Source organism: Hirundo rustica, chromosome 9 (assembly GCF_015227805.2).
Source record: "Hirundo rustica isolate bHirRus1 chromosome 9, bHirRus1.pri.v3, whole genome shotgun sequence".
Lineage (NCBI taxonomy): Eukaryota > Metazoa > Chordata > Aves > Passeriformes > Hirundinidae > Hirundo > Hirundo rustica.
Genome location: NC_053458.1, coordinates 10901571 through 10926041, shown reverse-complemented (window position 1 = coordinate 10926041; position 24471 = coordinate 10901571). Strand labels below are relative to the sequence as shown.

Sequence of the window (24471 nt, the reverse complement as noted above, 5' to 3'; positions counted from 1 at the left end):
ATGCCACTTCAAAATTTCCCTATTTTTTGCCCTTTTACCAATACATGTTGCATCTGGTCCACTGCTTTTGAAGGTAATTGCATCAAAGCCCTCCTTGTCATTGAATCAAGTACCACTTAATTATTTTTGATGGCTGTTTGTCCTGGGGTGACTGTATGGTCTGGTACACTGTTGCTTGCTGAATGGGTAAAGCATTCACAGTAAATGGAAAAAAAAATGAAAATACAAGAATATGAAACAAGGTCCAATTCTTAGCCTAAATGTTTTCAAGGATCCTTCATCTCTAAGGTTTTGTTTTGAAGTAAGGTTTTGCATATGTGAGTGACCAGGGCTGTACTGAGCCTTGGGTAATGCAAGCAGCAAAAATGCTTCTCTGGAACTTTTCTCTGAACTGTGTAACTTACCTGTTCTCCATCTAATATACTAATTTTTTTCTTTCTTAATAGTTTTCTACATGAATGTCCCAGAAATTTTTCTCGTTTCCTTCTCAAGTGCGTGGTTTTTTGTGTAGTACTAAGTACTTGGGTCTATTATTTGTATTTCCCCTTAAGTTTACAATATTCTTAGTGTGTGACAGATGTTATTCTCTACACTGACATTTAGCAAACTTGAGTAGTGTTTTCTTTTTGTCTTCAAGTTGCTTTTATTTTTTAATATATGTGTGTATATATCTCAAATTATAACGTGTGTGTCTCAGGACCCTTGGGGGGAAAAAAATCTATTAGCAACCACTACAACCTCTCTTTCCTTGTGCGTTTGACCTTTTAACTTTAGCCCCCTTCATTTGTCTTAGAATTCTTATATTATTTTTTAAAATTTTCTCCCACTAAATTGGTTATTTCCTACATAACATTGCTGTGTTGTTTTCTGATAGCAGGATAAATGAGACCTGCAGCATTATGTTTAGAAAACACTGTGTTCTATTTGCAAAACATACTGGGAAAATGTGGCATGAATTACTGCTGGTTAACCCAAGTTGTGTCGTATCCTGGTTTTTTTTTTTCCTTTTCCTGTAGTCTCTAATTATCTGTCTTTTGAAATGTTTTAAAACGTTTCATTACTCCTGAGATCAAATCAGCCAACATTTAGATAACAAAATTAGTTTTTTGGTTTTTTTTAAACAGACGTTTGCATTTGCTGTTCTGTAATCCTCTGGTACCAGTCTAGCTTGATATATTTGCTATCAGACCTGCAGTAATCACACCCCATGTGAGTGTTTGAAAGGCTTTTTCTGAGTCCCAGATGTGCAGTGCATTGAAGGTTGCAGAGCTGGGCTTACCCTCTGGTTACAGTAATGCCCTGAGTTCCTTCAGCATTCTGCTTTCATCCCCCCTTTCTCATCACTGTTGCAGTCACTGATAGCTGATGTAGAGCCATCCAGGTGGTTTTGGATAATTCATCCATGCATTCAGCAACACGGTTTTCTTCCAATTTGCTCAAAGGGCTTGAGAACAAACCATTTTTAGTCCATCCCCTTAGTGCAAAAGAAACGGAAACCTTGGCAGTTGACATTTTATTCTTGGGCTGCTTGTTCTTTGCCCATCGGTGCTTTTCTCCATTTTTATTTGAGTTTCGTGCATGATCCTCCAGTCTTGGTGGAACAGCTCTACTTGCAGCAAGGTGTGGAACCCTTCTTTCAGCAAGTTTTTCACTGGTGATTAGGATCAGCATTCCAGAGAACTTTTGCAGCTTTGTGCTAGAGAAATGCCAAGTTTCCTCTTAATAGAAAAGTAACAAGTAAACTTGCCTTGCAAGCGCGTACGTGTGCATACATGAGTACCCGTACAAAATCATGCATGCTGCAGGAGCCTGAAATGAAAACGCTTCAGTCCAAATGTGCTGCAGAACTTTTAGAGATAGAGGATGTTTATAGCCAACCTAGCATTCATTAGTGTAGCCTCGCTGCTTTTTTAATCTGAGTTACCTTTCCCATGGTTGTGCAGATGCTAAACTGGCAGGAAGACATTGACATCTTCAGGATATGAACTGTAGGCTTAATTAGTTGGCGGCACTGAGCTTACATGACAGAGGAGGAGTTCTCGGGGTGTTTCTCGCTAAGTTGATGTACAGCACGTTGAACCTTTGAAGCATGGCTCTACAGAAGGCCTCCGGTGAGGATGCATTCCTAATAGCAGCACTGGTTAACAGGTTGTCTGAGCAATTTAATGGCCCAACTTCAGAATAGCTTTAATATATTCTTGTCACCCCATGTGAATAAATTGATATACTGATGAAGATAAAGCTGCCTCATTATTCAAATATTGATAGCAGTGGGGTTTTTTTCCCTGTTATATATCTTTCTATTTTTATATTCTTTTATACTGCTATGCATATTCATGTTCATGGCCAATCAGTGGGAATAAAGGACTGAAGAAGGTCTTTCTCCTTGTCCAAGGAAGTAAATATTTGGTAACTCGAGATACGTGAGAAATAACATTTTATTTTTGTAAAGAATGAAGGCTCCAGGATTTATTTTGAAACAAGGCATACCTTGCCAGCAGACTTTTGAGATTGTGGTATAATCAGTAGTATTTGGCTGGGTACCATATTATGTATATTTTGCTCAGAACCCTGGATTCAGTGTATTATAGATGATATTTTTGGAGGATGGGCATTCAGTAATAAAAAGATTCCAGAAGAGAGATTGTATGCATAGTCTTTTTAGCTGCAGGTGTTGGTGTTTGGTGGTTATTTAGTAAATTGTGGGGGTTTTTTATCTCTCCACCTGTGATATTGCAGTGTCAAGTTTTATTGTCACCAATGGTGGTTTTCTTTTGGTGGTGACCTTACTAATCTTGGAGACAGGTTCTACACTGCAGTGTCAGCCCTGGATAAGATTTCAGCTTGATTTGTAGGATACGGTTCTCTCCATCCTAATATGTGACAAAGGCCATTACTAGCCCTTAAACAGCTGTCTTACACTGGAAGAACAAATCAGTCACAGTGAAGTGTGCCTTCTGGAAAGATCAATGTGGTCTTGGAAAACAACTTGAACTTGTTGGTAGATGTGTTTGTTTGTTTATTGCATACTTTGAGAGTTGCAAGTTACATTGTTGAGTGTCATACTGCACTGGATATGTGAAATTGAGGGATTTTTACTTAATTTTTATTGAGGTAGTATCCAAAATGGAGGATCTCTTCTCCTAGTGTTCTCTTAATACAGAAGAATATCTCACTAGGCTTACAAAACTGTTGGCAGTGAAAAGAAATGAATCTTGCAAATAAAAATCTACACATTTAATTTGGAGGTTTAAATATGCAAAGGAGGAATAAGATGGGTGGGCAAGGATGCTCACAGAAATCTGTGGTTCCTTAGATTGCTTTGGTAAAGAAGCAGGTGGCCTTTAGTTAAGGTAGGGAAAAACCTTGGTGGATGTAGTTGTTGAAGCTGTGGTGAAAATGAGTGGCTGTAATTCCCCTTTTCTGGAGTAGCTGTATCCTACCTGCCTTTAATGAAAGACCTTTGTGTTTTGGCAATATAGGAATGGCTAAACAAACCAAGAGGACTTGAAGGGGGGTTATATGATTTCTTGCTACTTGATCACTTGCAACGATACTTTTTCAATTATCTAGAAAACAGTGAGAAGGTAGATGGCTTATTATTCCTCTTCCACAAATTGTTAACGTTGAAGATTATAAATTACGTTACATAATGGTAGTTAGAGTTCATGTTTCAAAGCATGTAGCTGCTTCTCAGAACTATTTAAATGTTGGCTGCTTAAAAAGGAGGGAGCTTGTTCCTGTGGTAGCTACTATTTCTCTTTATTTGCTCCCTGCCTAGAGGGATTTTTCAGTAGTTAGAGAACTAACTAGCTGTGTCTTTAACTTGAGGACTTCCCCCTCTTGCCTTGATTGCTCATTGTTTTTCTTTGTTGCATCTTGTCTATATTAGATCATGATGTCTTCAAGACAGGAACTGTATGGTGGAAAATCCAGGATCATGGGGTATGATCTTGGTTTAGGACCTTCAGGCAATATTTAAATACAAATAACTACGCTTGAAAGCTGCTTAACATGTGATCTAAACTGTTACAGGGCAGCAGTTTACATTCTGCTTGAGCTTAGCAATATACAGTCAAGTTCAAACAAGTTGGAAACTGAGTCTCCTGACTTAGAGTTCTTGCTTTGTAATTTACCTGCTTTTCCAGTCTTAACCAAGCTCTGTTATCGGCAAATGAAGCACAAACAGGTATGTTAATACAATTTTTATTTGGGGATTTTAGTTACAGGAAAGACAGAGAATTCCAATATTTCCAGTGGCAGTTTCTTCACTGTATGCAGTGCAGCTCTTGACAGTGGGATTTTTTTATATGCAGAGTACGTAGCAGTTCACATTCAGACGCTGTAAAAGCAGTAGAGCTTTATTTAAAAAACTAATTTATTCGTAAGGGTAGGCACTTAAAAATTGGACCACAACATTCCGTTTTATGCACACGTTAAAGCGTAGTAAACAGCGGCACTATTGCATTCGGTTTCTCGAATGATCAGATAATGTAATTTTTAATAACTTGTCAACTACCAGTAACAGACAGCTGTATGCAATTTGTATAGGTTCCTCAAAAGTCTTCAGAGTGGAAAAATGTACAATAAAATACCTGTGCAACATGCAGTGCATTATTTCACATCATAAAGTGCTGTAATGCTGCAAATTTACAGCTGTCTGTAAGGCACGTTAATAGGGTGGTAAGTTACCTTCAGAATGGATTTGCCTGGCGTGGGAGTTCTCCGTGCAGCTGCCTGTGCCTCTTCCCTGGGAGCAGAGGGGGTGCCCGGCTGAGCCTGCTGTGCCAGCACCTGTGAAATCAAGACACATCAGGATTTTTTTTTTTCCACTTCATTTCTATGTCCACTGATCTTATGGCGATTATGAGGACAATGGGGAAAAAAAAAAATCTAAATAGGATTGAACAACCTCCGCCGTTGCGGCTGGTTGTCCTTACTCAAAAGTCCATTTGCTGTTGGTTGATAGGTTGTCTTATCGGGAATTAAATTTTTCAGCTGAGGAAGCCATCTAACTGGAAATGGAAGAGAAACAGGGTTAAGGTTAACTGAACTCTTGGAAAAAAAAAAAAAAAGTATTAAAAGCATTCTGCTGGCTTTCCTGTGGGAGGAGTTGGGTCATCGCTTGACTTACACAGGGAAACATTTGGTGCACGGAATGTTACTGAAGAAATTACTGTGTTTGACAAATCTGTATGTAGGGTAGGGTTGTGTAAAGTCATAAACAGGAGACCGATTAAGGGACATCTGAAGCAGAGTTTTTATGTGAAATTTAATTTAAAGTTCTGTAAAATGGCCAGTGCTGCTACAACACAATTTGTTCTTGCAGCACTAAGTGTGTCCTTATGGCCAGCTGATTAGTTTAGAGATCAGTTGCGGAGTTTTAGTACTGGGACGGCAGGCTGGGTTGTTATCAAATAAACCCGAAGTGAGGCAGTGAGTCCTGCAGGTGGTTTCCTTGCTGTGGTGGAGCTTCAGTCATGCCTAGTGGCAGGGATTGGTGGTGTTTTGGGGTGAGAATTTGAGACAGAGGTCTCCTTTGCCTACTGACCATTTATCTGACGAGAAAACTGAGCTGGTGGTTCTTGAGGTTTTTTTTTCCTTTTTTTTTTGGGGGGGTGGGTGTGTGTGGTTTTTTTTTGGTTTTTTTTTTTTTTTTAGCTTGATGGGAAACTCTGAGAAGTAAGGGGCTTTTGGGAGGGGAGTTCGTGGTACTTGAAGGCAAAACAGTCCTCTGGCCCTGGTGTGCACCGCTGTTGTGTCAGGTGTACTTTGCTGGGTTAATACTTGGCAATTTTTATTCACCCTGCTGGCATTTTCAATGCTTGTTTGGTTTTCTTTTTTAAATACTTCTTTCTTCTGCAAGTTTGGGAATGGATAAAAGCAAGTTGGGTAATAAGGGGTAGCCATAAAACAAAGGTAATAAAGATGTAATGTATTGAGGTTTAGGGGAGCGAGAAATTGTAACCCCCTTGGAAGCTTTTCAGATGATCACGTTGTTTCTCTGGCATATTTTAGCCATCTATCCCAGGATTAAATTTCCAAGTGACTGTATAAGCTATCTTCAGGTCTTTTTAGAGGATGGAATTACGTAATTAAAGATAACTTGACAGAATGTCACACCACGTTTATATATAATTTTCTAAATGTGATTCACCCAGGGTGTGAATACAGCTATAAAATTGGCCAGGTAGATAGCTGAATAGTTCAGCATGAATTTTTGTATTATCACAATTAAAAGGAAGCAAATTTTGGGAAAACGTGGGTTGTTAAGGCTTGATTTTTGTTTTGAATGCCAGAGAAATCCAGTATGTTATTGAAAAAGAAAGAAGTAATAGGGCCCTGGGAGATCTTAAATGTGAATATTAGCAGCATGTTTCTGGGTGAAATCCTCCCAAAATGTGAGCTGAGTCTTGGTGTTACTGTGTAATTGCCCCTTTGTTGGCTCTCTGGGAGAGATCACAGGGCTGAAATTATTGCTCTGGCCTCACACAGAGCCTAGTTTGGGCTCTTTCATTGCTATGTTTACTTTTTAATAAGTAATTCACTCTGGGAAATTACTTCTCTAGATCTTTGAAATTGGTGAGGGGAAGACTGAGAATTAGGTGAAAAGCATAAAGATGTGAAATTGAGGCTGAAACCTAATATCCAGAAAGGCTTTCTGTTAGCATGGAAGCAATGGAGTTAAAGCAAATATAGCTTGAAAGTTGTGTAAAGGAGAGGGGGGAAGGAGAATACTTAGTTTCAGGAGCACCACTTGGACAACTGTGTTTGAGAGGAAGAGTCCTGCTTGTGCCTCAGTTTTGTTCAGACTCAGAAGAGAATTTCTAAGTAGTCTAAAGTCTGGTTTAATTTCATGATGTGAAATTGTTCCTTTGCTACTTCTGTTGTTAAACTTTTCTTGTGTTCAGTAACTAAATCCATAAATGTGAACATAAGTAGCCTCCCTAAAATGCTGCCTTGCAATTTATTCTTGTTGCATTTGCTTTTTTGATAAAATAAATTTGAATTTTCGTGTTTGATAAAACGTTGAGTTTGATGAGAAACTCCTCATTGGTATAAGCTTATTTAAAAAAAAAAACAACTTTGTGAAGTATCACTATGCTGTTTTGTACTTACTAATATTATCAAATAACATTTCAAAGCAGTCATGTTTTGAGTGTTATCTGCCTTTATCTATATTGAATTTGTACACTGTCACTCTGGTGGGGTAAAAGACAGAGATCTCATTTACTTCCTTAGATGTGCAGTTCCAGCATATCTATGCAGGATTTAAAAATCCCCTTTCTAGGAGTATCTGTAGTGCTGTTGGAGTTTGTTACCTAATGCAGTGCAAGGAGTTTACCTCAAAAGCAGCCTCTTGTTATCGAAGAAATTGCAGCAAAAAGGCGTAAATATTGAGAAGATAACTTTCTGGCTGGATACTGGGAGAGGAAGCCTTTTAAGTCTTTCTATTTACCTTTGGTGTTTTGAATGCAGTGTTCTGATAGTGGAAGTAAACAGTGGCGGGTAGAGAGGAGGCAGAGCTTGGCATTACCTGCTCTCAGGTGAATGTAGTCTGATCCCTGGACGTGTAATTTGGTTTCACCAAAGATTTGAGTGTACTTTTTTTACAGAAAGTACAAACCCAGGAGGCTGGTGAATGCAGTGTGGCGTTAAGACTCATACATTGGTGTATCAGTGGGATTTGTTTAAGAAAGAAGTGATGCTTTGCCAACCCACCGGTCGAGTGAGGACTGGACAGCACGTGGATGAGGTGACCTGGTTTGCAGTCTTGCTTGGGATGTGAGAGGCCTTCTGTCAAAATATGTCAATATCCATCTTTCTAGAATAAAAATAGGTGCTTTTGATTGCTTAAAGAGAAATAAAGTTGAACTTTATACAGCTGGAGTGTCAGTCTGTCCCAGCCCTTGTCCGTCCTCCATCTGGGGTCTGGGAGTGTGCCCTTGTACGGGTGCAGGGAGGAAGGTCCTACCCCGGGCATTCAGCATTCATTCTGATCAGCACTTCTTTGTGCAAACACAATACAAATATTAAATTACTCTTTGTTTTATTTTGTTTGTTAAGTGTTTGCCTGCACAATGCAGACAAATTGCTGCTGGCACAGCTATTGTCTTTGCAGGGTTACTCTGGGGATGTATTTGACAGATCTCTATTCCAACACATGGAGGAAAATTCTGAGTGGTCTCCTCTTTAAGAAAATGCAAAAGCTTTTCACTTGGTTTTGTTGTATTTAATTAAAATAAATACACCCAGAGGCTTGAGCAATTGCTGGATGTTTAAAAAATAGAAATAAGAAGATTAAACAATTGAAAAAACATTGTAATGCACAAACGTATTATACAAAATGTATAAACTTATGATAATAGGATGATAAAAATTCAGGGGGAAAACTGGCTTGAATATTTAAAAGTGTATCTTTAGATCCATTGCCCTTTAGGTCCTGTGCCCTCTTTTAGTATTACTTAATCTTTGTATCTATATGCTAAAATATTTAGATAGTTATATTTTATATTGCCTTGTAGAAAATTGGGTTATATTACACAGGTCCTAAGATTTTTTTCTGTGTATGCATCTGATAAACTTTGCTGGTAGTTTTGCATATGCATTTGATGGACTGTTACTGGTTTTGTTTAAGGGCTTTATTGGATTAGAGAGTGATGGTTATTTTGTTATTTTCAAAGAAAAATTATTCCTAAAGGACGTGGTGGCTGTTCTTTTACTTAAAATTAGAAGTTACAGGAATCATCTTACAGAAGTGAGAAGAACGGAGAAAACCTAAGACTTTCTGAATGATTTGATTGCTTCAGCTGTCTGCAGGCAGAAGCAGAGTTGTGGCCTTTGTGTGCCTTGGCCAGCAGTGCAGGTGATACTGGCCTCCTGCCCAGCTAGGGGTGCAGGCTGCAGTGGTCTCTGCTGGGGGTTTTTATCTGGTTTTTTACTGTAGATAAAGTGAATTTGGTGTCTGTGGTCCTCAGTTGTCTTCTAAAAGTAGACTGGTGAGTGCAGCTGAGATGAAAACAAGTGATGCTGATGAGCTGGTCCACAGGCTCAATGGCCTGTTTGCTGGACCTGCAGAGGACTCTCACCCAACTCCCTTGTTTCTGGAGAAAGGATCATAGGCATTTAGGAAATTTGAATGAAACATTTGAGGCTTTCTCAGTATAAATATTGTCAGCGGAGATCAGAACATTTCACCCTTTGGTGCCAGGAGTTGGTGCGCATTGAGATCTAAGTGGCACATCTACATATTTCAACAAAATACACTGCCTCTCCTGCCTTCACATTTACTTTTGAGTTTCATTGGCAGACAGATTGCCTTTTATGTCCTTTCTGTGCACATTACGCCAGAAGGTTCCTTTGCAGAAAATAAATTTATAGTCACTGGCTGATAAAGGTCTTTCCACAGCGATCCTGCAGAAACCTTTTCGGAGCCATCCTTCCTGTTGTGGTGGCATCACTCAGCCGTCTCTCACCGGAGGTGACAATCTACCGGCAGTATTTAATGTTGTATCTTCCCTTTGCAGCTTTTCAGACCGCATCAAGGAGAAACTGAAATTTGTAAGTGAAGACATTTTGGATAACTTGGTGCAAACTCTTTTGCTGACTTGAGCTAGGCGCTCTCATAAAAATGCTTTTTTCAAGTAGGAGCTACAGGTTTATTTGGTTATGGGCAACCTTTGTATATGTGCTCAAATGATGCACGTGTGTGTGCGTGTACAGTATTTACTCTTCAAGACTGACATGCAAGCAAAGAACAAATCACTTGTGTTCATTGTGTGCGACTGTGGTTTGATGCCAGTGAGTGCTGGAGCTTTTCCCGAGGTTAGCGGTGCCATTGTTTGCTGAAGCAAGACCATGTTTTGATAACATTACTTGCAGGTTTTGCAAACCATAATCAGTTTACGTATGTAAACTATTCAAGCTTTTAAAGTCTATCAAATCTGCCATTTTACATGCTTCCTTCTTTTTGTGACTAGAGGTAGGCAAGTGGAAAATAGCCTAGCAATCAGAAATTGTTCTTCACAAAAGGCTAGTAGTGGAAGTGGAGATGTGAAAACACTTTTAAATAGCTGAGATAGTGTATGGTATGATTAAAAAAAAAAGGCACAAACTTTTTTGTCTAGAGTTCAGTTAAATTGAAAAAAGGATCAGTGGATATAACGAAACAAAACTGCTGTTGTCTCCCTTGTTGCTGCATTCTGAACAGAATAAAAAAACCCAACCAAAAAAACCCAAACAAACAAAAAACCCCCAAACAACTGATTTGCCATAATTTGCTGAATTCTACCTCCTGATATTTTGCAAGGACAAAATATTGTCTAATACTAAAGTAAGAATTCTGGCTATGCATTTATTGTGTTAATGTGGTTAGGAAAAAAGTACTTTAAGGTTTTGTTAAAGCTTATCCAGTAACAAGATGTATTGTGATGACTTGAATATCTTAATAGCAAATTTTTCATCTCTTTAATAAGGAGGAAATGTAAAGAATATTATCAAAATAGTCTGTCTGACATGCAGAAAATATTAAACTTTATCGCTTTGCAACAAAAACAAACTCATTTATGGCCGCACAAAAAAATTATTATGTCCTATGTTAGCCTGCTATAAATTTGATTTATTCCTCTAGTAATTACAGTCTCTGATTTGGTAAAAGTTGAAAACATTTCTTTTCCCCATGCTTAACAAGACTTCTGCATTACCATTGCTACTGCATTGCAATACTTTGAACTTGCTTAGCAGACATGACAAAAGGTTTTAATTAAAATACTAGTGAGATAAAAAAAATATCATTTGTCTGCATTAACTTTGTATGTTTCTCATAATTCTTTAATTCTTGTAATAAAGGAAAAATACCATGACAGTGATAAGAAGTTGTCCTCCCTCCTTTCTCTCCCTCATCGGTAAAAGATTGTGTCAGAGCTCTGGGATGTTTTGCTTAATCCCACTGTGGGCTCTGTAGTAGCATTCAGATGTTCTTGTTGGTGCAGGATGAGGAGATACTTAGAAGGCTTCAAGTCCCCAGCAGGAGCACAATCCCAGCATGGTTAGGGGTATGCTGAAATCTATTCAAGTACCGCAGCCTTCCCAGCTCTCAAGTAATTGTAAAATAACTCACTCTTGAGTTTTATCCCATCCTGGTATTCTGAAATTAAAGACTATCAGCTACAAAACCAGTAGGATAGCTCAAGGACCTTCAGGAGTATTTCTGCCAAATATATGATGATTTTGATAGGATGCTAAAAATAGAAAACATTGACAGAGTTCATGAAATCTTTCCACTCCCTTTTTTTTTTTTTTGGTAATAAATATGTCATTGTATGAAACATGATTTAAATAATGATGTAAATCAAGCAGAAACTTTGAAGTAAATCGGTTCCTTTGATCTTACTTTGTTACATTTCTCAAGGGGGAGGTTAATTATTGGTAGTTTGGTAATTATTAGATTGCCTTGATTTTTACTGCTAAGTACAGCTTTTACAGTAAGGTAGCACCTTTTGTCAGCCTTCTAAGCATATGTTACAATTGTCTGGCTATGCCAAATAAGCATTCAGGTACTTCATATTTTTGGTAGTTAAATCGTTGTTTAGCATATATTGAGTGCTGGATACATAGTTGTATTGATGTCAAAATTTGCATTCAGTTAAAATGCAATAAACAATATTGAATAGTTAACTAATTTTTTCTTAAATTTATTTGCTGCATAACTCAAAAGCAACGGTGCATTCTGCTTTTCGAATTGGTAAGGAGGGCTTTCAAGTTTTAAAATACTTGCATTAATTCTAGATAGTGGCTGGAAAAGAGTTTTGGCCCCAGAGAATTTTGTAAGTGGTAGATTTCCTCCTCTTGCTCTAAATATTTATATCTAGATAGGAGAATGAAAACAAAGCTTCATGCTATGTTATTTCTTAATTGATTTCTTCTTTTGAGCAAAACAAGTATTTGAATTGAATTAACTGGATGCACTGAAATTAGGAAAAAAGCTATTTCTGTAACAATCAAAAGGTCGATCATTATTTAGAGATGGTTTACTGTATTACTTTCAGTAGTTTAACCTTCTGATTTGCCTTTCTTGAAGACACCGTGAGCAGATGTAGGTTTTTTAAAGCATATATTAAAATTGAATACTTTTGATACAGAAATTAATTCTAATTTTATACCTATTTACAGATATATAAAATACATTGTAATGCTTTAGAAACAAGAACCTAATTTGTAATAAGTATGTTACGACATAATTTAAGTATATGTTTAAAATAAGCAATAATTTTGTTTCTCAAGGAAAAATCCTTAACCATGTAAAAAGAGAAATTCATGTATCTGAGAGTTTCTTTTGTACTGTGTCACTTATATAAGCATGTGGATAAGCATGAGGATCAAAATAAATTAGGAGTTCTTTTCTTTGTGATTACAAGAAATAAAACTGTCCAAAGGTGGCCATTGTTATTGTATTGGTACTGTTGATCATCTGTCTGAACTTGTACTGGTGATGGAGCCGTTATAAGTAGTGTGGGAATCCATGTTGTAGTGTTTGCATTTCAGTTCATGGTGGTGTAGATGTGAAATTGAAGGGCAGAATAGATATGTGATGTGTTTATTTTACTATTATTAGTATATTCAAATGTTGGTGGTTTATTCGCATATATGAAATTGAAATACAAGCATTTCTAAGACAGAATTTTGGCTTATTTTACTAGGCATAAACTAGAGTGTTTGTATTGTAAATAAGTTTTTAAAGTGCTCTTTTTTTAATACTTTCTGTTAAAGGAGATCACTCATTGGGGATTATAATTTTATGATAATTTTGGTTTGGGAGTGGGGAAGACTTTATTAATTGAAAATATGCTTGTCTAGACGTCATGAGTATATTCATCCACATTTAATATGTGTCTGTAATATATGCTCTGTAGTAATGAATGTGTGATAGAGTAAATGTGTTCACTTTAGACACCTGTGTTTCAATTTTAAGCTGCCTCTCACCTTTGGTAGGGATTGGATGTTCCAGTATAATGACTGGTGGAATTTCAGCTCTTGTCTGGGATGGTAATGTTACTGCTCTGAAAGCAAGACATGATTGGTTTGTGCAGACTGATGCTATCTCTAATTTTTGTACCCTTCTCGAGAAGGTAGAAAGAAAAAAACCTAGTATGTTACACAAATGTGTTGAAGACTGATTATAAGTAGGTTGGGGTTTGCTGGTAGCAGTTCACCCGTTTGGACATTGCTGCTGATTCTCCAGTGTTAATGCTTTCTTTGGGTCTGCAGGCTTTGTGTCAAAAACCTTGTAGAGAGACAAATAAACATCTGCTCTTTGGTTCAGTGGAGGACACACTTCTGGCAACGCTGATGTGAGCTTGGTCTGATTCAGCGAGTTGTGATGGAGTAGAACCAATCTGGCCATTCCATTGTGTTGCATTCATTTTATGAGACTCCTTATAACACAAGGGTTTTATTCATTACAGTGGGAATTTGCTGTCCTGTGGAGTACACCACTGGGCAGGCAAAGAAAGCTGAGAGCCGTTAATCCTTGAAAGAACAATCCTAGTCCTGATTTCATGCTGTCTGTCCTGTTGGTGTCACTCTTAGGAGTTTGTAATCTAGTTGTTCAGTTCTCTTAATTTGTGCACTCCAGTGCTAGAGTTGTTCTGCTCTTCTGGTGTTGACAAGATAACTGTGTGCTTTTCTCTTGTTCTAAAACCCTTCAAAGTTCCCTAGAGTCCCTTAAAGTCAGTTCTGTGCAGGAGTCTGCTTCTTGTGGAATTAAAACCTTGCAAAAGAGGAGGTGGGGAACCACTGGGCAGTGCTTGGAGAATGCTCCTTTCTAGCCCATCCTGGACAAAGAGGCAGTAACCACATTCTATTCTTTTTCTCTTTTCCAAGTTAGCTGGGAATTGGCACTGGTTTTCCTGGGGTGACAGTATGACTGGCTCATACAGTGTACAGAGCTGAGATTTTGAGATCTTGTGTGTGGAATGAAATACTCCTTCTGGTTTACCCCTTGGCAGATTCTGAGGTTGGGGTAACTGCTTCGGGAATGGATACTTTGAATGAAAAGAGATCTATCTTCTTATTCTATGTGCAAGAAAAGATCAGTAGGCTGATGTATAGTAGTGAATTTCTTAAAAAGAGTAACTCTAATCCTAATTACTAATAATTAGCTACTTATAATTCTTGAAACATGTGTCTTTATCCCTTTGATTACTTAGTAGCTAATAATAATTTGTATGCCAGTCATCCGTGTTTCCTCATAATGTAAACCTCTGTTAACTTCTTCATGATCCCATTCATATTACACATTTGTCTAAAAAAAATCTCAGTACTCTGAGGAGGGGAGAGGAGGTACAACATGAGAAATTATATCAGAAAGGAGGGTCCTTCTTTTCCTCCTGATTATTTTAGCACTGTGATGAAGAGGGCAAGCAGATGACTCTTCGGAGGAGTGAGAAAAGGTGTGAAATGAGATTTCTAGTGAAGATGAGTCTCTTCCAGAGTAATTGTTCATCTTGTTCCAAGCTAGAGCCTTGGTTTGCTTTGCATCCTCTCTTTGAGAGAACAGTCAAGGAGCTGTGTAGAGTCATATAATAGCTTAAAAGATTCTAGGAAAATAGAAGGTGAATGTGGCCTACGTGTGCTTGATGCTGAAGGTCCAATCTGGTCACTTCAGTAAACATTGACAGCAACTATTCCTCTATTCCTGTTTAGTCATGGAGAGTGTTGCTCTGCAGTGCTACATGTACAGGAATAACACAAGTAGTGAGAAAGTGCACTTACCTTGCATCAGCTCCATGAAGAGCTCCAGCCACTTGTTGTTTTATCAGGCTTGTGCATGTGTTGGTCTACTAGACCAAAGTTTTTAATCTGGTACATCCCTGAACAAGACAATGTAGCTGCTGCCCTTTGGTGCTGGTGGGATCTGTGGGCTGAATGTTTAAGTGCACCTCTACCCAAGTGGTGCATATCCATGATTGTTCCTGCTCCTTTGATGCTATCTCAAATGGGGCAAGAGGTACAGCTGTGCTTGGATAAAATAGTAGTGTGTCAGTTGGATATATCTGAAAAAATTTAGCCCCCCCTCCCTGCAGCAGTATAGACAAGTCTTTGACTGCGCACGGGTTTTGCTGATCAATATAGAGAGCCCTGTAGGAATTACTTTGTTACAGTAAACATGTAGCAGGTAAATACAGGCAGGGACCTTATGGGCATCTGAAGTAAAATTCCTGGTCAAACCTTGAGCTGCCCAGTGTGGGGTGTGAATTTTCCCCCTTGCCACAGGATCCTCAAAGAAGGTAGAGCCCATAGCAATGTTCCTAGATTTTGTACAAGTGGGAGTAGTGGTGTCATTTCTCCCTGGAAATCCTTGTAACTTATTCATCCAACTTAGTCATACCTGGCACTTGTAGGTAAGAGAGATTGTTCAGAATCTCTCAAGAAATGTTTTGCCTTATGCTGAGAGGTTTGTTTGCTTTGTGCCCAGAACTCTCATATTTCCATGTTTGACCTGCTCCGAGAACCTGCTATCAGAATAACTGATAATGTTTTAAAAGACAATACCAAGAAACTAAATGTTTATCAGCTCCCTTTTTTTTTAAGCTGTACATGAAGTGTCAGCTCCTTCAGCTCTAGAAATACTCGCTGTAGCAAAGGGCCTGGAAAATATTTGCCCAGTGGTGCCAGTAGAAAGGACGTGTTTGTGCAGTAGTGTTGTGTTCTTTCTAACTTCCTTAGTGTACAAGGATGTTGTGCTGGATGGCCTAGAAACTCCAGGCCTGTTAATCAGCATTCTTGCTGTAGTAGGCAGGAGCAGGGTTTCTTCTCAGCCACATGCCTAGGATTTTTTGAGTGCAGCCTTCTGAGCCCTTCTGAAGCACGTGGGACTCCTCTATACAATCATGGCTTGGTTCTCCAAGGTCTAACTAGCCCTTCATGTGAATCATGCATTTTGTTGTCTTTTGTGTTTTGTAGAGATTGAAGACTGGAGCAATTGCTGAGCTGAGAGCTCCCTTGTGACACAGAATTGCATTTTTCATAAAGAGAAACTGGCACTGGAAATCGTAAAAGATGGACTTTATTTTTATTTTAATTGTTCTGTCCTTGTGCCCAGCTCTGTTTTGCGCTTTAGGGGAACCATGGTATTCTTTAGATATCCGCAGAGTTCTTGAATAAATTAATGTAGAATTTAGAAAACAAACTGGCTTTGTTGTGTTTTATCAAAGCAGAGGATGCCTCAGCACCAACTCTCCATAGCTGAGACCAGCGTAGCTCAGATGTGTTCAAATCAAATAGTTCTTAATCTTCTTAAATAAGTTTCCTCACTGATTTGCAGAATATCAGCTTGGTTCTTTATTATACAGTATACAATTTCTGTGAACTAGATATTCACCAAAGGTAATATTAGACACTGAGCAAATAATTGTTTCCTGTCACACTGCATTAGTAACTGGGAAGAAAGTGTTTCCTAATTTGTATTTGTGCAGAACTAAATATAGCTCTAGTGAAGCTTAACTTCAGCTCCAGCCATTCAAGTTCCTAAGAAATTGAGTACCGTGTTTGTCAGTCACTGGAAAAACGACTTTGTGTGTGTATGCACGCAGTCCTTGCCCTCCCACTTTCCAGTTTTATAATATTAGGGACTTGAATATGAGGCTGTCCAAACTGAGAAAATCCTGATAGTCCTGGGTTACTGCTATCTGCAGGAACTATGGCAGAATTTTTTTTCTGTTAGGAGTTTGAGGATCTCTATAGCCCTGACTGCATTCCCCACTCCATATTTAGCAAAAACAAGGTTAAGTTGTCCTGCAGTTATGTTTTCCACAAAAACTGCTCTGACTTTTCATCTAAAATCTGGAATTTGTTAGCTGTTCTATTCTAGTTGTTCTGTAGAGCTTATAGCCTGATGCACAAGATCTTAAAAAAAAAAACTGGTAAGAGGTATTCAGATCGGGATGTACCAGTGAAATCATGCTGGTAAGAAAAATCTGATATTACAGGAAGGTGTATTGAATAGATTGTGTCTCCTCCCTGGGAAACTTATAAGCTTGTCTGTGCCTTGCTATTGAGTCTGGCAGCTGTGGGATAACAACCTTCTCGCACTGAAAAGGCAGCACTGCTTCCTGAGATGATGGAAATGCCAGATGCTTGAGTCTTTGAGCTGGCATCTGTGAGGAGAATGCTTCAGGTTCATCTCTTCCAGTGAGGCTAAGTGTGAGCCCAAGCTCAAAATAGTTCCATTCTTTTTTTGTATTAGTTTGAATTCATCAAGATAAGCTAATCCTCCATGGCTGTCTCTGCTGGATGCTGAGCAGGAGGATTGTGTTTGAAAGGTCTTAAGGATCTTCCATCCAGAGTTTGTAGAGAACTAGACAGTACTTCATCATTCATCTCTGTCACTTCAAACTTAAGTGTACTGCTAACTTGTGCATTTTATCCATGTTCCATCTCTGCCCACTTCCATCAGTGCTCTGCCCAACTTTGTAATTTTATCGGTGATACACATATTTATGAGGAGGTTGTTGCTGGTAGGGAGGAAGAGGAATCCCATATTGGCTGTCTGTGTGTACCTATACCTCTTGCTATACAGAGAGATCCTTTGAAGAAGTGATCTAAAGAAATCCAAAGAAAATTGCCAAGGTTTGTAACAGCTTTCCTCCTGGCAGTCTGTGGTTTATTTATACTGTAGGATGTGACAGGCAATTCCTGGTGCCTCAGCTCTGTCTGAAGTGTGAGTGATCGCTGGAAACACGAGTGATTGCATTAGCAGCTTTCTTCCCTCCATTGGGGAGAAGTTTGGAGTTTGAACTCTCCCCTCACTGAGGTCTTTGAAGTTTGGATCTTTAAAATCATTCTCCATTCCAAAGACCTACTAGTGCAGTTGTCATCCTTCCCATCTAAGGAGGACTGGACTTGCCTCTCTTCAGAGCTGCTCGTTTCATCTGCCAGAGAGGTCAGCAGAGAAAGACATAACTAAGTAATTAGTCCCTTCCTCTCCCAGTAGCTGAGTGGGCTCTGGAAGTTGAAACATCATTAAATCTCTGAGTAGTGTGACGGTCTGCAAGCCAGCAATGGAGCCCATGTCACATGGCAGAGGGCGGGCTGAGTAACAGGTGGTATTTAGAAACTAATTAATATTTGTGAATAACAATGTGCTGATAGTAAGAAAACAATTCAGTCTGCTTGTGAATATTTATGATGATGACTTTCAACACTGCTTGGATCGCACAGTGCTTTTCCAGCTGCTGCACCTCCTCTTGTGTCACAACATTTCACACCACAGTGAAAATATTCTCCGCAGCCAGCTGAGTAGCACTGTGGAGTACACACTCTTAAAAGAGTATTCTCACCAGTTCAGTATTAGTGGAATGCTAGATCCCAAACATTTGAAGCATTCTTTGCTGGTGGAGTAAGCCATACAAATTAGCTTGAGACTTCATCCCATTAAGAGCTAAACCATGCACAGAGGTAGTGCTATGTTTGAAGAGAAAGCAGGTGTTAAAGGTTGTTCTACCTCTTAATGTTGTGTGCGAGTGTTTTACAGTAGATCAGACTTGCCTAATGTAATCTTCGTAATGCTTTCATTTAAAAAGCTCCCTGTGGTTTGTATTTGTTGAACTGAAAGAGCAGAATCTACTTTGTAGCTTGGTGAGGCGGGGTGTTCCACTGAACATGTGTTCACACTGTCATTTGGGAAAGATAATAGGTTTTTAACCTCTGTCAGTGTTAGATGGCGGTATTAATGGAGCTCTGTTGGAGCTGTGCCTAGGCAGGTAACCTTGTGATGCGGGTTTTTCACAATTTGCCATTTTCTTGTGATGAGTTGTGGATTTTCTTGGCCCCTTGCAGTGCCTCTTGCACGTCAGCCAGCATGGGAGCTCACCAAGAGATGAGGAAATCCTTGCTGTTGTCGATGCTGCATAGAAAGCTCATGGCTGCTGGTGTCGTCTGTTTAGTAAACACTGATCAAAAACTCAGCCTTGAAGAGTTCAGAAAATATTCCTGGCTTGGCACCACCTATGGAGGTAGTGCTCCTGTTTTCAGCAGCAGAGGTGTACAGGTGCAGCTGGAGGTGCTGGGCTCTTGTACACAGTGCTGCAGGTCCCCTGCAGCATGGCAGCCGCTCTTGGCAGCCTCCCTGCTGCTCCTGATGGCCTTGAGTTTAACTTGTGGGAGGGGGGAAGCTGTGTGTACCTCAGTGTGCTAGAATCCTGTTGGTATGGACTCTCTTTTGTCACTTGAGGCCTCCAGCAGCCTAAATTAGCAGATGGAGACTGCAGCATGCAGCACAGGGGAGGTTATCTCCAGTGAACTGCTATCACCGCTTTCGTCACTGCTGATTAATTTTTTTTTGTTCATATTTAATCCTCAACAGCAAATACCTAATGTTTATATGCCCTTTCCCTGTATAAGCAGAACATCTCCTTTAGAAAGTCGGTTAAGACAGCCAAAACTGAATCAGTATAGAATTTTAAATATATCTGTCAGATGAACAGATGCAAAGAAATTCAGAGCAGAAGTGGTCACTTGGGCGTGCACAGGTCCTCTTGTGGCAGAGATTTCCAGGAATCTTCAATTGCTTATTCAACAGTGCTTAATATGACTGACAATATTTTCTAACCTCATCTTAAAATTTGTTGATACATCTTTATATTTTCAATGTAGAAGAAGTGGTTTGGTGGGTTTTTGGGTGGTTTTTGTGGTTGTTGTTGGGGTTTTTTTGGTTTGTGGGTTTGGTGGTGTTTTTTTTTGTTGGTTTTTTTTTTTGTTTGTTGTTTGTTTGTTTGTTTGTGGGGTTTTTTTTTTTTTGGGTGGTTTTTTTTTTTTTTTTTTGGACACATTTCCACTTCCTTTTCTAGCAGTAGCATCACTGTGGTGTAGCAGAGAATAGTTGACTTGAACTGCCTTTGTTACACAAATGCAAAAAACTGCTTAAGCTTTTGGGAGAAAGAAGTTTCTAGTGAAAGAGATGAGTGTGTACCATTAATGACTGCAACTGTGTGTTAGAACTATAGCAAATTCATATGGTTTTCAAGGAATACGTTTAAAAGAATGCATAAAAAGCAGTATAACAATTAGCAGCAGAGACTGATATATTTAGATGAAGTCATTAATTTAAAGTGTTGGCCTACAGAAATTTCAAGCATTTTTATGCATTTAATAAAGGGTTGCTTTTCAAGTAGCTTAAGTATCCTTCTCTGTATGCCATGTGTCCTGGGAATTAACAAACCACTTACTGCTGGATGGATTCCACTGTGATGCAACTGCCATTCCTGCAGCAAAGACTGATAAAGAGAGGGGAAAGAGCCAGTACTGAAATGGTCATCCTGTTAGTCTGGGGGAAGGGAGAAAACAAATCTGTATAAGCTCTCTTCTGTTCATATCGAATGCTGATCCATGCCATGGGCATCAAGGTGGATGTGTACATGCCTAAAAGAGGGCTTTCTTCAAATTTTGGAGGGCCTGGCAGGAGGTGCCAGGGTACTTGTCTGAAATTCTCTCCTGAGGGCTGGAGAACCAGCAATGTGGGACAGCTGAAGGTGGAAGTTTGTGATCTGATACTGAGGGGAGAGGTGCTGGAGTATAAAATCGGGACCCTGTGGGAAAAGAGGAAAAACTTGTGACACGTTCTAGACAAAGGAGCTTGCAGGGATAGAAGAAAGAAGGACAGTGTTGTGAGAGTTATGGAAAACCTACTGAGGAGCATTGTGCGTAGATATTGGCAGGGTAAGACCTCCAGGTTTAGAACAGGAGCACGCTCAGAATAATTACAGCCAAGGCTGCCAGTGTGTGCCAGAAGTAAATATAGTAGTGTAAGCACTGCTACAGAGTCATTGAAGTCAATGCTGCATAACATAAATTGCATAATATATTTGTTTGTGAAGGTTATTAGAGCACAGTTTAAAATGGATCAGAGTCCTTGGAAAGGTGAGTGCTTTCTGGTTCCCTGGGCTGAGGTTTCCAATGCATCCCAGTCTGATCTGGGGGCAGACTGCCAGCAAGGGGGGGGAGGTTGTTGTTCCCCTCCTACCAGCTCCAGTGCTTGTCCGAGCAGCTCCCGAGCTGGTTCCACACAAAGTGCCAGGAGGAAAGAAACTGCCCTCTCCCCTCAGAAATGGAAAAAAATCAGGGGGATTTTTGTTGTCCTGGTCAGCTGAGTTGGTGAGAGGATGAGAGAGGGTCTCCAGGGGGTGTGTGTATGAGGGTGGAGGTGCCTCTGAGCCCAGGGGACACTGGGCAGGGAGGCTGTTCAAGCCTCATGTCCCATCTCCGAACGGGAGCAAATCCTCTCCTCCCACCAGGGATGTGTTGGTCAGCGCACGATGCAGCAACCATCAGACACCCAGATTTCAGGGCACTGTCACACTCTCCAATAAGAGGGCTGAAACTGTTTACAAATGCGTACTTTGTAAATGATAAAGACTAAATAATGTATTCTGTGCATTTGCATAATTTTGAATCACTTATCCTTCTGAGGGCTGTAGTCATTTGGCTCATGTTAAAGTATGCTTAGCAGTGTAGCTGAGCTCAAGCCATCAGCTGTGGGTTGAGTTGATGCTAAAGATAGGAGATATGTTTTTAGGGAGACCACACATGTTTCCTGTGTTGTCCCTGGCACCACAGAGCAGTGTCCTGAGGACTCAGAGGTGAGGCAGTCAGTGCTGTGAAACGTCAAGGTGTGTTTCAGAAAGAGCTTGAGACACAGAGCGATCCAAGTGGGACATATCTCCATGGTGATGGCATGCTGGGTCATAACCTTAGAAAGCATTAGGACAGAAGCTTCTGCTCTGCCCTTGGTGGGATGGAGCGGGGTTACCAGCTGAAAATGCTGGAGAAACACATCTTTGGGCAGTTGCAAGGTGACAGCGGGACACAGGGATGGGGTTGGGCAGAAGATGCTGATGTGGGGTGATACAGAGGACAGGTAATAGCACAGACAGGGAGTCACCAGTGAGCAAACTCCAAGAACTTGCTTGATTTGGGTGGGCAAATGAGCCCTGACAGCAGGTGGTATAACTCACTTTTTATTGTCAGGGAAATAAACTTTAGGGATAGGGAAAAGCTGTTTAAGCTGCAGGATCAATGTTGGCGTGAAAACAAATGGATAAAAGCTGTTCAGGAATAAGTGTTAGGCTGAAAGTTTTTTAACTACTGGAGGAGCTCAGCTCTGCAGTTAGAATTGGATGTGGAGGCTGAAGAAGAGCATTGTCAATATGTGAGGCTCTGTTGCTGTGATTTGTGTTCTTGGATGTGATACCTGTCATGGAGGGCTAAGCTAATGATCTGTAAACATCTTTCCTGCTTGCATCTGGTGGTGGATTATCATGATTGTGTCATGTGCATGGAGAAAAGGGGAAATTGTCCCTTGCTGTCATGGTTTTAGAAGTGCTGTATGGGAATATGTGCTGAACTGAATTGCTTCTTCCCCTGGGTGGAGAATTCATGTCATTAAGCAAAGTTTTAATCTTTGCTGTACCTTTAATCTGTGAAAGTCTCTGCTGTTTTGGTCACTTTTGACACTTATTCTTACGTTGTTTGTTTTTCTCCTAGGTATTTTTATGGCCTCTGTCACAGTGGTGTCTCAGTATCTTCCAGGCATTTATGGATTTATTCTGAGAACGTTCCTGTGAGGTAAGGAAATATTATCACTTGGTTTTACAGACTGGGAACTGAGGCAGAGGGAGACAAAGGTTGCAGGAGTGCTATAGCATAGCCAGCAGTCAAACACTGTTTGCCAACAAGTTCATTATTGTCCTAATCGTATACCCAGCTACCTATCTCTGGCTTTTTTTCTTTCTTCCTATCTTAACTTTTTTGTTTTTTTCTCTTTTCCCTTCTCTTGTCTGAGTTTTAGTAGCAATAATCTACAAGGAGCTGGGAGGACCTGTGGAATATATGATTAGGGATACTGGTGTCCTTTTTTCTAACATGGTTACTTATGAGTTAAAATTCCTTTCTAAAAATATCAGCAGATCTGTTTATGTTAAATTATTAGTATGTTTAGACTTCCACAGATAAGCTGCCCTGCCTTTTTGAGTCAGTAACTCCTTTATCCTACCTGCCTAGGCTTGTGGCTGTTGAATTTTTACCCTCCCTAAGCTAATGCCTTCCCAATCACCTAAAGCAATGCCAAGAATTTCATCATCCATGCAAAGATCTGATTCATGTCAAGACAGGTGTAAAGTTTCTCAAGCACACTTATGTGTAATTGCTGTTTAACTTTATTTTTCAAAGATCTTTCCAAGCCAGCTAAAATGTGCAGCTTTGAGCTCCCAGATTCTCCCAGAAATTGGATTTCAGTGGCTGATTAGTGATGCCGATCCCTTTCAAAAGTATTGCAAAGTTCTTGACGTGTGTGTGCAATGAATTACAATTTAGATCATAAAATCAAATATGCATAACAGCTTGAAAAAAGTCTCTCTTTTTTCCTCCCTTTTAAGTAAGGAATTTTTAACTTAGGTCTCCCTTGAGCCCTTTTTTCTCTTCAAGATGGTATTTTAAGGGTGACTTTTACTACTTAAAGAATTTTCTTAAGAGTTACAGCAGTGTTATAAGTTAGGAATACACCAACAGGCTCTGACCAATATTTTTATTGTACTTAAAATCATCAAAATTATTAAAAATACAACATTGCAAAGAAATATTTAATGCCATCTTTTAATTTCACAATCTGTAAAATGCACATACTAGATCACATTTATGCTCTTTATTAGCGTGCATTACATGTCCTTGTGTCCCCAAGAATAAGGCCCTAATGACTCATGAATTGTCTCAAAGTGTACTAAATAGGATTAAAGACCTAGCCAGTGACCTTAACAGTCAATTAGGCTGTATGTTACTTGGCCCATATTTGTTGAACGTAGAAGAGTAGCAAAAATTCATTAGCTAAGACGTTGATACTTGAAAAAAGCAACATTTCTCTAACATCAGAACCAGTGTAGCTGCTGAAGTGGAGACAGAGGCACGCGTGGTAGGTATGTGTGTGTATGTGTGTTTGAAAGTACTGCAGATGTGGTCCTGGGGTGGGGAGGAAGCTGCCCGGGGGCTTTTGGGCTCAGAGCCTTGTGGAGGAGATCCTGCCAGCACCTGGTGCTGGGTTGGGCGGTGGCAGGTGCAGGTGGAGGTGGTGCTCAGGGTTTGGGATGTGCTGCCTGAGAGGTTATGCAGAGATAACGCAATGGGAGGGCTGCTTTCAGAAACGTCCTGTTTCACAGCTGCAGGATGTGTTGGTGTGGTGCATGGCGTGCTTGGTTCTCCTCAGAGGTGAGCCCCGGGTGGCGTGATTGCGTTTGGGTGCAGGCAGGAGGCTGAGCAGGAAGGCTCTGGGCTGCTGTGCCCAATGAAGCACAGAGTTTGGATACTGGATGCCCTTCTCCCTTAGCTCAGGAGATGGGACATGAACAGGTGCTGAGTATGCAGTGGCGCAGACAGGTCAGATTCCCTGTTGCCCAGCAGCTTCCTTGCAGGCTCACCTGTCCCATG

The 24471-nt window shown here is 39.9% G+C and overlaps 1 protein-coding gene across 8 annotated transcripts in view; it reads left to right on the top strand.

The window, feature by feature from the left end:
* PTPRF (protein tyrosine phosphatase receptor type F) overlaps positions 1-24471 on the top strand; it is a 375361-nt gene that overhangs the window by 66964 nt on the left and 283926 nt on the right. For all 8 annotated transcript variants that reach the window (XM_058421775.1, XM_040073022.1, XM_040073025.2 and 5 more), the window contains exon 2: positions 22540-22620. The gene's annotated coding sequence lies outside the window, so the exon portion shown is untranslated. The remainder of the gene's footprint in view (positions 1-22539; positions 22621-24471) is intronic.